Below are 15,619 nucleotides of genomic sequence, written 5' to 3'. Positions count from 1 at the left end.
ATCAGCGCTATCTTGTAATGGCGAATGTGAGGGCGGCTCCCCACATCTCCCCATCTCTTATTTCCATAAAATAGCATGTACATCTACTTGTGCATTAATTTTAACATCTTAGGAGCCATAATTTTAATCCTCTGGCTACCAATATACACAACTATCTGACAAGAAGGTGACTCAGAAGGCTGCTTAAATACTATGTTATTTTTCATCCGTCCATGTTTGTACATGTTGTCACATTTTTTGTTGTGAATATCTCTGTTGCTTCCTGCAAACAATTCTCCTTTGGGCCACCCTGCTTCTTACTGTAATAAATGACAGAGAAATTGGATGCATAGAGGGATCAGTAGAAAACCGATGCCGCAGATTGCATTTCTAGGTGGTGCTATTTTTATTTTTATTTTTATTTTTATTTTTATTTTTGAATGCTACAATTCTCGATCTACTAAGATCTGCCTCCCTTTAGCTATTGAAGAAAAGATTGCTGCTGACACAATTGTAACTCCCTTTCAAAATATTTACTTTTTTTGCTTTCAAGGTTTTCCTTATAAAACTTTTGAAATTCACAAATAGATGCTGTGAAGAAGCAGTCTCCAAGCAGCTGTGGCATCTAAATGTAATTACACATTTAATTTGTATTCAGCCTGGGAGGTGGAAGAATATGCAAATACATTTTGATCCCTGTTGGCTATTGAAATCTCCTTTTCCTTGTATTTTTTTTTTTCCTTTTCTTTTTTTCAGAGATAGCAAATAAAATACAGTATCCCTAGATTTGCCCCTGAAGCTTGCAGAGTTTAGAATGCGGGTTGGGGATTATTTGCTAACCTTTCTCTTTTGTTTTCTGCTGTGGGTTCATCTCTCTTAGCTTATCCCTGACTACCCAGCACCTGATCCCATAGCTGGCACATATAAAAGTCGTCCTCACCCTCTGCCCTGCACCACAGAAACAAGGAAAACACTGTGCCTGCTTCAAAGCAGGAGGGGGCAGGGGACCCACTCACTACATTCTTATGGATCAAAACTAAATGTATGGAATCTATTCCTCGGGGAGGTTTGGTTCCGTAGACTTCTCCAGAATGTAGCTAGAGTAGGATTGGAGTTTGTAGAAAATAAATTAAGCATTACCAGTTATCCAAGAAAGTTTCCTCTGCCTTCACCTCTGCTTAGAGAGCACAGCCATCAAGGAAGGTGAAAATCAGTGCCTGGAAGTGAGACTAGATCAGAGTCCTTGAGGCACAGATGTGGGAGCTAGAAGCAATGGTTTCCAGCTCCAGTTTCATGCGCCCTTAACAATACTATTTATTCGCAAACATCACCATGGTTTTCTGCTCTAGTTCTATTTTTCCCATGAGGGTGGACCTCAAGCTCTAATCTTGGCTGACATGGGATGTCAAAGTATTTGAAACCCTGTTGTAGTAGGAAAGGTCCTAAAGTGCAAACGGAAAATGATGAAGTTTAAAAACAAAATGTCAACGTTAAAGTAGATATAAGTTTTATATTTGACTAGACCTATGGCCGAGGGAAGATTGTATAAGCCTAAGAAATCACTAAACATATAATTACTTCTCTGATCATTACTTTTCCCTCATACACAGCTGATTTATATAACCAGTGTGAATAAAAAATGTAAATTATGTGAATTTTGGAGGGTTTCAGATTTTTTTTTTTTTTTATTTTGCACACTGGTTTGTGTTTTGTGCTTATCCGATGATAAAAAGATGTTTGGGACAACAAAATCTTCAGTGACTTATCACGGGAATTTAAATCAGTGGGTTTTTACACAAAGTAAAACATGTTTTTACAGTACTGATGCTCCTGAACTCCTATTCACAATACTGTATCTTTTTATTGTTTTTTTTTTTCTTTTTATTTATTGGATATTTTCTTTATTTACGTTTCAAATGTTATCTCCTTTCCTGATTTCCCTTGGAAACCCCCTATCCCATCCCTCCTCCCCAGGCTCCTTTGAGGGTGCTCCCTGACTCCCCACCTACTCCTGCCTCCCCACCCTGGCATTTCCCTAACCTAGGGAATGCAGCCTTCACAGGACAAGGGCCCCTCTTCCCATTGATGCCCCCAAAAGGCCTCTGCTACATATTGCACTAGACCAATGTATCTTATTCTTTAAAATGTAACAACAGAAATGGACTCTTAGAGACATGAATTAGAAGCCGTGTTACATTGTTGGACCATTATTTTTGAAGCTGTAGTAAGATGCTTTCTAATCAAGTTTTAAAGGGACAAGGAACTACATATAAATTCCAAAACTGCATATGGACAGAGCTGTGAATGACTTGGAAAACATGCCTCTGATACATTCCAATGTCCAACGTACAACATTAAAGAATCAATTCCTTACATTCCCATTACACCATAATTGTGTAATTACAAGAACAACCGTTTATGAAACATTTGTTGTGTAGTGAATAAAAAGCTCTGTGCACCTGATCAACGGGGAGGCTCAATGAGGGAAAGATATGCTACTCAAGCTAGAGGGACCTGAGTTCAATTTGCCAGAAGCCGAATCCCAGACCTCCTAATGTGAAATGAGGGCTTATGAATCGGTTCTAGTCTGGACACAAGCACTAATAAACAGAGACTCTGTCTCAAACAAGGGAAATGTGACTATGGATACCCATAACCAAATATGTGCTCTCCACACACATGGCATGCATGGCACAGACAGACATACACACACACAGACACACACACACACACACACACACATACACACAGCATTTATAGAATTTTTTGTGTTATTATTTTGCATTATAGTGTAATTACAATATGAGTATTAGTGTCTCATGCTATCATACTCATTCTACAGATGATACAATCAAGGCTCAGAAAAGGGGACTGAGTCCCCACAGTCATTTGTAGGAGGTAAAGAGTACCATTATTCCTTGGTCTTGAGCTGCTGGGCCCTTGGGTCTTTGCCCTTTTTGAATCAGCCCGGAGAGTAATTTTGATTTTACTGCCACTTTTTTTTTTCATACTGATTAAGATAGAAAAACATGGTATTGTTAGGATATAGGCAGGATGAAAGCCACAGTCTGTAGGGAGAGCTGGCAACTTGGAGGAGGATGCATAAGGTTTGGCTGCCCTGAAACCCTGAGACATTAATGTAGTTAGAGTGATTTCTACATGATATGCTCCTGACACAACCTTCTCTGACCATCCTGCTAATCAAAACTCCATTACACTCTTCACGTTTAGTGTCCTCTGTTCTGAGCAGAGGGCAAGCATGCATATTTTTAAATTAGAAAATGAATTTCAATGTTATGAAGTAGAAATCTGTGAGGATGACTGAGCTGGGCTATTGCAGAGGTCATAGCCCTCTGTGACTTGCCATCACGTCTGGAATGTTTCTCTGCTCTCAATAAACAGCACTGCTCTGGTTGTATATTTACATCCTCAGCTATTAAAAATTCAATCTGAATGCTTTGTCTGTAGGCACACATGATTAGCTTCCTTGGAATTCCGTATTTTCTTAGTTTGTAATAAGAAATTTGTGTGTGTGTGTGTGTGTGTGTGTGTGTGTGTGTGTGTGTGTGTACATAAATAACTTTTGATTAAAGAATAAGTCATGCTGTAATTTTGAGATTTATCAGAAATGGTCCTTACATCTATATGAATGGAAACATTGACTTTTATTGACCTAAGCTAAGCTATCCTTTAGAGATTTCACAAAATAAATGAATACTGGACATACTGTCCAGAAGAAAATAAAATGAAAAAAATGCAGCCATAGCCTGAAGCCAAACATATGGAGTCTAGAAAAAAATTAAAAAGCTCCAACTTCCAGCAAAAAAGATTGGTGGTTGCTGCGCTCAAATCTATTAAGCTGAAATAATTGGAAACAATGATTGTCAAAGACGAACAAGGAAATTATAGGTTTTATTTAAAAGGATACTGATTGAATAATTTCTAAATGTTTCCTAAGAATCACAAAACAATTTTACTCTGAGATGTTAAACAAGTTCATCTGTACTTTCACAGAATTATGATTGGCAGCACTGGCCCTTCACTCCACTTTAAGCTTAGGTGATGAACCTACCGTCTCAGGACAGGGTCACTATAAACTCTGGGATATTATTGAGAAACTCTGGTATGATGCCAGGGACCACATCAGGACCCCCTAGAGGTGGGGGTATTGGTTCGTCAGGACCAGTGGGCTCTGAAAGGAAGAAGAGGATCAGTGGCTAGGAGTGATGATGGTGATATACGAACAGGACCCAATGGTGTGCATGCTGTTATTCATATATGAAGAAACACATTCTTTTGTATGCTTAATAGCTATATCACCAAGTTCTCTCAAAGGGTCCCTAAATCCTTAGATTAATTCAACTATAATGTTAATGGAACAAAGTTTTGAGCAGAATGTTTTTCAAATTGTAATAGGATTATGAAGGGAAGGGACAGTAAATAATTTTAAAAGGATACTAAGGCTAGGATCATGAAGTGTGAGCCTGAGCAGTGTGTGTGTGTGTGTGTGTGTGTGTGTGTGTGTGTGTATGTGTGTGTGTATGTGTGTGTGTTTGTGTATATGTGTTTCACATGCAACACGCACAGACATGTGTAGAGCACGTATCTTACCCAATGAAATATACAGCTTTTTAACTGAAGATAAGGATTAGTTATGTTTTCCTTGCTTGATATTGAAAAAATGGCCTTTTAATAATCCAGAAGAGAGAGGGAAAGTCTTATTTCTAGTCCATACCAAAGAACAAATAATGATGCAATTTAGTGAGTCTGCAATCAATAAATCTTAGCAACATAGTCAAATCAAACAACACCTGCATAATGACAACATTATATGACATGCTAACATGGATAGAAAACACTACAATTCCCACCCCCTAGATGAAGAGATGCAGGCTGTTTATGACTACTGCATGGAAAGGGAAATGTAGTTCCTCAGGGATGAACATACTGAGAAGTTATCCTATCCTGAATGTTGAGCCCTAAACACACGAACATATACACAATGCTGAATGGACTCAGTAGACTATGTAACCATGATAAAGGAGAGATCATGCATTTGAGAGTAGGAGGTTGTAAAGTATTAGGAGGACCGAGGAGAAGGAGTGACCATGATGTATGCACAGTATTTCTGCATGGGATTTGATTGATAGATAGATAGATTGATAGATAGATAGATACATAAATACATACATACATACATATATAGATACATAGATGAAAGAAAGAAAGAAAGAAAGAAAGAAAGAGAAAGAGAGAGAGAAAAAGAAAGAAAGAAAGAAAGAAAGAAAGAAAGAAAGAAAGAAAGAAAGAAAGAAAGAAAGAAAGAAAGAAAAAGAGAAGACAGACCACAGTTAAGTAAGTGGCAAATGATGGTGCCAGTTCCTGGAAAAATTAAAGTGGCATATCACAACAATGATTCTGTTGATGGTGCTTCAAGGAACTCCATGCTGCCTAGGCCGCATTCATTGCCATGTGTGGAAATGGGCAAAGAGCTGATGAATTGCCTCACAAATGAAAATGAACTGGAAGAAAACATATTCTCAAATACTGGGAGGGGATCAATGGCTAATTCCCTGGCATGAACTCTTAGGGAGGAAAAAGCAGATAAAGAGGAGAGAGATGGGTAAAAAAGAAAGAGAGACAGCTGAGATGAAGGAGATGGGAGAAACCATCAACAGATAAATCCCGCATGGAACACTGAAATGAGGAACACCTAGGATTCCTCCCAGGTGGAAGACAAAAGCAGATTAAGAGGCAGAGTGACTGAAGGAGTTTTCTCCCAAGACTAAGAGCAATTTTAATTTTAAAGCAAATAAAGCATTATTTTAAAGATACAAATCAATATCCTGCCATACGCTATTCACACCTCTTGAAGCTGTGCCAGAAACATCACTTTTTTGCAATTCCTGGCAAATCTGTATATTATGACATTAGAGTCTCCTGTTGGCTTATACTTACCTAGTACCATCTGGTAGCAGCCAAGGCCACTTCAGGAAAAGGAAAAATAAAAACAAAAACAAGCAAACAAAACAAACAACAACAACAACAAAACCAATGAATCCTCAGCTTTTCCAACTTCTCAATTCTAACCTGAGTCTTAGGTGAAGCTGTGAGCATCTAGATACATCGTTCATTGTTGGGATGAGGTCATGAGTTGTGAGAGGAAAGTTAATACCCAAATAAACCACACAGTGCTGTTAACCACTCCACTGTTTATTAGGAATATCCCATTAGATAAGTTTCCCTCACCCTTAGCTGATGGCTTTGTTGATTGTTTGTTCTGTGTCTCCCAGACACAGTGCTTAACCTGGCTGGCATACTGGCAAAACTGCAGGCTAAAAGATCAGAGCAGAGACAAACTAAGTGGAACGCAGAATGTGCCAAACCCTGTCACCTTGGCCTCATTAATATTAGGTCACAGCTAGCTGTGCTAGCAGCGCTTCCTACTCTGTCTCTATAATCATTATATAATAGCAAAGTACTATTCATCACTGACTTAAATTGCCTTTCCAGATCTGGTCTCCTGTATATCCTTTATCAACTTGTAAATTGGGCTTCTACATGGTTCCTTCCCCTTTCTCTCCAATAAAACCTGAATCAGTTTTCCATATTTTATCAAGTTCTATGCTTGATACAAAGCAGACATCCTATATAACTAGATGGCTCAAGGCATGGCTGTTTTCAATAAAACAGAAGCAGTAGTAATTAATAATTAATTAAGTGAGACTCTAATATGCAGAGTTGATGGTGTTTTGTTTTGGTTGCCTCATTTAATTCTCAAAATTAATGTTTTGGAGGGGGGTAAAAATTATTTTCCTCTTGATTTTACTAATGATGAAACTGAAGCAGGGGGTGGTGCATGGTAACCCAGACAATAGGTAATAGAGAAGAGCCTCAGCTCATAGCAACCCCAGAAACTGTTCTTCGTCACTCTCTGCAACCAAGAAAAGAAACAGCAGTGTAGAAGAAAAGTGGCTAAAAGCATATTTTGCAATAGAAAAATAAGCTACAAGGAGCATGACATGTAGCAATGGTTATGATAACCATCAGCATAAGATAAAAAACAGGATGAAAGGAGGCGATTTCAAAGTGAGTATCCAGAGATGTATCTGTGGATGGAGATGACAGAACTGATCAATACAAATAACCCTTTCTGCAAATATCAGGCAGGGAGACTCTCTCACATAGAAGGCAGAGCCACACAGACAAGAGGATGTTGGTAAAGGTCCAAGAACAGGGAGACCGCTACAACATTGAGGGAACACAAGGATATCACTTCAAGCCTGTGAGATGTCTGCTAGCAAACAGATAAATGATAATAAGTTTCAGTGAGACTGTAAAGGGAGCTCTTGAATATTCTTAGCCGAGAAGGTTTTCAAAAAGTAAAAATAGAATTACTCTATCCTCCACTTGCCTCATTATTATTATGTCTGGGAAAAAAATGAAGTCAGAATGTGGAATCTATGGTAACAATAGTACCAATTACAATACAAAGATGCAGAATCAACAGGTGACCTTCAGTGGATCAGGAGATGGTGGAGGTGTGGGATCTGAACACAAAAAACTAATATTCAGCTTCAGAAGAGGAAATTCTGTCACTTGCAACAACAAAGATGAACCTGTAGGAAATGAAGCCACATAAATATCACTGGTAACATTTTATATATTGAATCTCTAAATATCTTATAGAAAGAATTCATAATGACCGTTATCAGGAATGTTGTCTGAATTACAATATTACAGTTTAAAAAGAAAACAACATAAAGTATCTATTGTACCACATGATGATTTGTTATTGACAATGCACTATAGTACTAAAATTGGTAAAAGGCTGGATTTAAATACTTTTATCAAGAAGGTAAATATCTGAGGAGATGAATTTTTGCTATCTCTAAAAGGCACAGATATTTCCAAACATCCTATTGTATGTTATAGCAAGTATAATTTAGGGTCAATTAAATGATTTTTAATTAAAAAATATAATGCAGAAGAGCTGAGATTGATAAGGTAAAGATAAAGTATGAAAAAAAATATATAACCTAAGAGTACAAAATGATGTTGGTTTCTCCGAGGAGACCCTGCCTTTCGGTGCTAAGGAAAACATTGGCTGCTTTGTATAGCAGAATGAATCTTTCCAGCATCCCATAGGTGGATTCTGATGAAATATTGATTCCTAGTCATAGTTTTGACACCACAGTAGTTAGAATACTGTGCACATGCCTAGATAGCCAATGTCAGGTGTACTGATACCTTTGACTAATTTCCCAATTAAAGACCAACAGCCCCTATTTTTGTGACTGTACTATCCCGGACATTCTTCTGTATAATTGGTCTGAATATCTACTGATAAGAGACAATATTAATGAGCATGTAGTCATAATTATGTCTTCACTGACAAGAACTATCATAGCAGTGTTGCAACAGTACTAAAAGCAGATAAAAATCATGCTTAATTGCTAGGAACTGAAGACTGCTGGACATGGAACAGAGCAACTGTTTGACCCAAGAGCTCTACTGTACCATGTGAGTCAAGGAGCACTTCTGTATGCAAGATTTTGGTCTTTGATAAATGTGCTCAGACTGAATGTCCAAGGCTCAATGAAAAGCATCATCACATCTGTAGTAAGGTCTGCAATGAGTGCAGTGATGTGAGCAGAAAACTGTGCATCCTAAGAGACAGGCTATGCATTCTCTCACGGGTTTAGAGTCTGTGGGCTTTGGAGCCAGTCTGCACACACTTATTCTAGACCTAGAACTATTTAATTAAAGTTTTACAGAGAGAAGTATTCTATCTAGCTTTATTGACATGGCATCGAGCATGACAATTTTCAGTTTATAGGTTATATAGTTGATTTAGATAGGTGATTGCATGGATGGATGGATGGATGGATAATGGATGGATGGGTGGATGCACAGATAGATGCATGGATGGATGAATCATCAAATTGAGGGATGAATGAGAAATTCGATGTCCTGTGTATCTAAGTACAAAGGAATCTTCTAGGTAATCAGGCCAGAAGACATGATGGGATCAGGGATCGAAACTCTGTTGAAAATCAGCCTCTAACATTATTTTAGCTTCTAAGCCTAGGGAACACTCAAGCTATATAGACAGAAAGCCATGATAATTTAATCAAACAATACAAATGAAAGGCAAAGTGTATAACCCTACCAGGATCTCCCCTAGAGGGGCTGACTTCATAGATCTCAGAGAAAGCTTTATGTCACTTGCTTCAGAAACATATTCTCAAAATCATCTCTGTCATTCCTATTGCTCTATTGTCTAAAGGTGTACCTCACTATTCAAAGAATGTTCTTCTTATTGACCTAGGCCTTTCTTTTTCTGGAGTTTAATTTTAAAATGTCAAAAAATATTATTTGGGAACATACATCTAACTCTTATACCAGTAATGTTCCTTCTTTTCTTCTCTGAAATTTCAGATATTTGCATTCTTATAAAGGGTATAAACATTTTGAGTATGTGACTGCTTCCTCACATTTTTCCTGCCTTAAGTCGATTATGTTCACCTCTTAAGTCATGGACCTTATGCCTTCTATTTGGCATATCTCAATAGTCAACATCATTGCTATGGTGCTTTGAAGTAAAACATTTCAAGCCCTGTGATAGTATGGTATGAAGGCAACTGTCCTGATGACCGAGGTGACAACTCCATGACTACTGGGTAGGTAGAATATAGGGCATGTGTACATGAGAATAGAAGTCCTATGCTTTTGGTAGGTAGAAAGGGATGATGAGAGATCTCATTGATAATACCTCAGAAGAGAACACAATTTAAAGCTAGTGAATTATTTATCATTGGAATTTTCCATTTATTGTCTGCGTACCAGAGCTGGCTGTTGGTAACAGAAACTACATAAGCAAAACCATTTATCAGAGGGACCTCTGTTCTGTCATTTCATGGCTAACATTCTACTTGCTGATTTAGGACAATATAGATTCTGTTCTATACATAGTTTTGTTTTGCTTTGTAAAGTGAGGTCTAGGGATATTATTTTGAAGAGTATATTTCATCTACATCTTCAAAGTCTAGAAGAAGGGATAAAGGAGTAGGGTCCATTAGAAAGATAGTAAAACTAGACAATAGTGACTTGTTCATCTTTTTAACTTATATGATGATTTTTTTAACATTGGCATTTCAAAGCATCAGTAAATATTAAACTGATGAGATGCATTCTAAAGTTATCAATTTTATACTGAGCTTAGTGGCTTATGCCAGTATTCCCAGAATTTAGGAAGCTAAATAGGAGTATTAAATGAAATAATGGAAAACCTGGACTACATAGTATGTTTAAGAACAATCTTATCTACGAAGGGCAAAGGCCAAAGCCTACATAAAAATTAATAGTTTATATTCATGTTAGGTGAATACATGGTCTTTGTATTGCATGAGCTAATTTTATAAGCTTTTAATACCACATATGTCAGAAACAAAGTCTGACATTCTAAAGTAGAATTCTGAGCATAAAGACAATATCAATCTATAATCTATACAAATCATCCCTTTCCTTCTTTTAAGAATCTTAACTTTTGTTGTTAGGATTCCAGTCATAAACTCTGTACTACAAGTCTGATTTATGTAATTAATCTCCAATTGCATCAAGAACATTGTGGTGTTTGTTTATGGACTTTGCACAGAAGCAGAATTCAGATTTATGAGATGGAGTGATTATGATTCCAGTGGCTTAGCGAGAATAGTGTTATCATAAACATTGCAGTGTATTTGTGGTCTCTGTGCAATTATTGCTTGACTAGATGGAAGGAAAAGCAGACTTGGCTTCTTGGTGGCCTGCTGTACACTTTTAAAGGGGAAAAAATTACCTGTAACTCTTCTCCTCAACCAGCACCATTGCTGTAGAGTCAGCTGAATGTGACTGAGCTCTGTCAGAACTGAATGGGGCTCCATGAGATAGTGTTAGATTGAATAGTCGATGGTCAGGAAAGAATGGGAGGCAGTTGATGCACACATTGCTGTAATAATAAATTGCCAAGGACTGCCCTCATCTAGGTCCAGGTTGCTGAGAGAGGGGTGTTTGAAGTTGGTAAAAACAAAAATCTTAAAGTCACATCGTGGGTCCAAGCTGGTGGCCTTGATTCTGCTGAGATGGCTTTCGAGACTGCTTTCTCTGTCTCTGTCTCTGTCTCTGTCTCTCTCTCTCTCTCTCTCTCTCTCTCTCTCTGTGTGTGTGTGTGTGTGTGTGTGTGTGTTCTGTTCTGCCCTAAACAGCTTCTTTTCTTGTTATTCCAAAAGCTCTCTGGTTGAGACAGCTGCTATCTCTACTAGCAAACACTCTAAAAGCTATCTGAATAGCACATGAGTGTCCTGACCAATTTCAACACAGTTACTTTAAAAAATAAAAACAAAACAAAACAAAAAAACAAACAAAACAACAACAACAAAAAAAAAAAAAAACTTGGATCTTCTGACCAAGTCAGAAATCCAGATAGAAACATTCTAAAAGTAATTCTTGGGTTTTCTGATCAAAATCAGGAAGCCAGAAAAATTCTAAAAGAGCTGTGTCACCTCTCTAAGTAATTCTTAAGATTTCTGACCTTATCCTATTGGAAAAACTCTTGAAGAAGAGTAGTTTTTCACTCTCCAGAAATCTCTAGACAGCTCAGCTCTCACCAGAGGAAAATTCTCTAGAACTGCTAACACTCTCTGCTAACTCATCTCTTGCAGACCAAAAGCCCAGTTTTTATTTACATATCAGTGCAGTTACTTATTCCAGGTTTCCTTTTGATTCTCCTATGAATCAGCATCCCTTGGCCCCAGTCCCTTAATTCTTGGGAAACAGCAAACACACATTTTCTTTTAACACTGCAAAAAAAATTCAGAGATTTGCCTGCCTCTTTTATGCACAAACAATAAGCTAGCTGGGAGGGACCTTGTACTGAAATTACCATTTCCACCACACTTAAACCTAACCTTGCTATATCCCTGGCTGACCTTAAAATCAGGAATCTACCTGCTGTTGTATCTGCCTGCCATTGTATACTTCTAGGAAGCTGACTCATTAATGCAGCTGCCTTTGTTCTTTAGATTCTTGAAGCCCCTTGTATGATTCATATTGCATTCTTATATTTTGCATAGTGGAGAAATTTTATATTTTTGAACTCATGTTTTTAAGAGTCCATAGCTTAAGGGCTGTCTTGAAGGTCCCAGCATTTACTATTTTGATGAGATGTTATCCACACCTTCGGCTTCTAGAGCTGTTTGGTTATCATGGAGTCTTTAATGTTAATAGGGAGGACATTCCTTAAATGAGGAATGTAAAATATGTACATTATTATTCAAAAAAAGCCTTACATCCATGAAAGTCCACATCCACTGGCCCTGTCTCAGAGACAGGAACCATGTCATTTTGTCCCCAGAAATGCCTTGCTGGACCTGACAAAAATTAAGCTATATAAAGGGGCCATAGAATATACACACATTACTCTTGGAAAAGAGACCAGTTGATCCTCAGCACCTACACTAGGCTTACAACTGACCTTGACTCTAGTTCCATGTGATCTGATACCATGGCTTCCATTAGTAACTAAACTTATGCATACATACACACACACACACATACAAACACACACACATACACACACACACACATACACACACACACACCTAAAAATAAAAATATGTCTTAAAAAAATCTATAAGTGAAATGCTTATTTGGCAAAGGCTTCAAATGTGAAGTGATTTAAGAGGCCATTGTTTTCTCACATACTTAAAGCAACATATTGTTTACACAAAATTTAAGAAATTTAAATTCAAAGAAAATTAAAGTTATTTGTATTTTACCAACAAGAAATCCAATATTTAAATCTGCATGCTGATGGGAATATGCACACATGAATATATGCAAGTGTATTTATGTGATTCTTAAAACATTGCTAACATAATTACTTATGACTAATGAATTTCTATTACCATTTTCTGTTTTCCTAATATATTCATTCATGTACATGTACCATTACTTAGTAATTTATTTACCTCACCCTGATTTTTAACATTTGGACATTTTCCAATGCTTGCTACTATATTTTCATAAAGGCCATCTCTGTGCAAGACTATTTGCATGTAAATGATTTCCTTATCTCAGAATTTATATATTGAGACTTATGTGTTATATGTTGAGTATCCAAAGTAATGGCATCAGGAATGGACTTAAGGAAGATTATTAGACCATAATTATAGTCAGAGCTTTTATAGGTGAGATTAACACCATAATAAAAGAGACTCGAGGTTGCTCATCTGGCCCTCTGCTGTATGGGGATGTTGCAGAAAGGTACCTTGTATGAACGAACCAGTGATGAGTCTTTATAAGTTGTAAGTGCATGGGATATAAAAGTTGTTTGTGTGTTTATTGTGTATGAGTACGTCACCTGCATGTATATCTGTGTATTGCATGCATACCTAGAGGCCAGAAGAGTGTGTTGGATACTTTAGAACTGGACTAGCAGACAGTTATGACCCCCATATGAGTGCTGATAATTGAATCCATGTCTTCTAGAAGAGCAACCAATGCTTTTATTAACTGCTGCAGCATCTCTCCAGACTGCTTTATAATGTTTTATAGAAACATGATTCTACTAAGACAATAACTAAAATTTCTATACCGGTTGAGTAAAAAATGTGCCAGAGTAAGCAGAAATGTAGAAATTTCACCCAGAGAAGGAAAGAAATATAGAAAAGTTCCTCAAGAAGGTTGTTACAAACATTTAAAGATATCCAGGTCCAAGGCTATTTAAGAGAGTATGGAAGAGGGATAGATGAATTAAAAGGAGATGAGTATATGTTTAGCATTGAAAGATTAAAACCAGAGAGAGCTCGCCTTCTGTGGCTCATTATTACTAACAGAGGAAATATGTCCACCTGAATAAATTGAAGAATACTAATGCAGTAGAAGATAAGGAAAGTTAGAATGGTCAATTAGGGGAATAATAAACAATTTAATATAAATACCAAAGTTTATATCAATTGCATGCTTATGGCTTCATTGACCATCATCACTCATATTGATAGCAGGACATTTGTGAAAGAAGTTAAATACATGGGATGTAAGTATTTAAGACACATGGTTAATATACCTGGGAAAAGACTTAAGGGCATGAATATGCTGAACTCTAATGGCAGTAACTGACCTGTTAAGGAATTACACCAAACATTTTCTCAAATGTACTCATGTCAGGAAAATCAGTGCCTAAGAAAGAACACAAGATGACAAGAAAACCTCCATTTTTATCTGCTCTTAGATTTCCCAGTTAGAAGGGCCAGTGGTGGAGCTTTCTCTTATTTTCAATTATATTTTGTAACTCATAGCTATGAGTATAGTCAGAATTTGCCTTGAAAGTGCCTTCTACTCTGGTGCAGACTAAGCACTTTTATTGAAAGGTAGGGACATAGTTGTAAGTAAGATAATTAAAATACTTTGTAATGAACGTAGAAATTATAGTGTCTTTTGCTAAGTCCACAGGGACATGTAGCTGAAATAGGTTGAGAATTAGTAATGAGAAGACCCTTTTGATAAATCCACCTGAGACATGCAAATAGGTGGTTCTTGCTCAAGCTATGGAGAATGGTTAAATGCTCAATTTAATTTGTAATATTAAAATAATGTGTGAAAAGTGGAGGGGCTGGTAGTAACAATCAGAAACTATTTGCATTTTACTTTTAGGAGGGCCACAGCATGCACAAGGTGCCTATTCAGTATTAGTTTGCTACTATCAGCTATGTTTTAACCCTTGCACTGTACAAAGGCATGATCAGAAAGAAGAGATATAAAAACAATAACAATTTCTGCTTTGGAATCTTAGAATCTTCAATGCCAATGGTTTCCAACCTGCTGGTTGTAACCCCTTTGGAGGTTGAGTGACCATTTCACAGGAGCCACCTAAAACCATTGGGAAACACAGATATTTTTACTATGATTCAAAGCAGTAGCAAAGTCACAGTTATAAAGTAGCAAAAAACAATTTTATGGTTGGGGTCACTATAACATCAGGAACTGTATCAAAGCATCCCAAACATTAACTCTGACAGTATGTCCTGCGTGCAGTTGTGTGTGAAGAAGAATTCTGAGTAAATCTGAATGCAAAGGAACTTAGCAAAACAGTTTGACCTTCTTTTACATTTAGAATTCTATGAGTGTAGGAGTATTGTAAATCTCTCCATGATAATAGATGATATTTTATTTAACTTGATGTTGAAATTCATACACAATATTTATACGTGATAAATACTCAGTAACTCTTGAGAAAAAGATACTTGTACCTGACATCCTTGTCCGGAGATTAGGAATCACCATCAACTGAATACATATTTTTTCTTTTAGATTTGTAAATTATTTAAAGATCAAAGTATAAGTATACATTATCTAAGAAGTGTCTATTGAACAAATTGTCATAAGTAACAGTGTTTAATAAGAGTAAAAAATCATTGAAAGTAGATGCTTAGGGGAAGAAAAATGTTTTTATAGCTTATATCTATTATATCTATTTATCTATTGAAAATAATCTCAGGACATTACAACTGGAAAAGTGCATGTGTCACAGTGCAGTGGTGTGTGTGTGTGTGTGTGTGTGTGTGTGTGTGTGTGTGTGTGTGTATTGTGTGTATCTCTC

At 37.0% G+C, this 15,619-nt stretch overlaps 1 protein-coding gene and 1 pseudogene across 2 annotated transcripts in view; one reads left to right on the top strand and one right to left on the bottom strand.

Annotated features, from left to right (window-relative positions):
- Kcnip4 (potassium voltage-gated channel interacting protein 4) overlaps positions 1 to 15,619 on the top strand; it is a 1,094,684-nt gene that overhangs the window by 728,397 nt on the left and 350,668 nt on the right. The gene's annotated exons all lie outside the window — the stretch shown is intronic.
- LOC115065335 lies at positions 11,467 to 11,524 on the bottom strand (annotated as a pseudogene).

This window comes from Mus pahari, chromosome 13 (assembly GCF_900095145.1).
Source record: "Mus pahari chromosome 13, PAHARI_EIJ_v1.1, whole genome shotgun sequence".
Lineage (NCBI taxonomy): Eukaryota > Metazoa > Chordata > Mammalia > Rodentia > Muridae > Mus > Mus pahari.
This window is presented reverse-complemented; position numbering and strand designations above follow the sequence as displayed.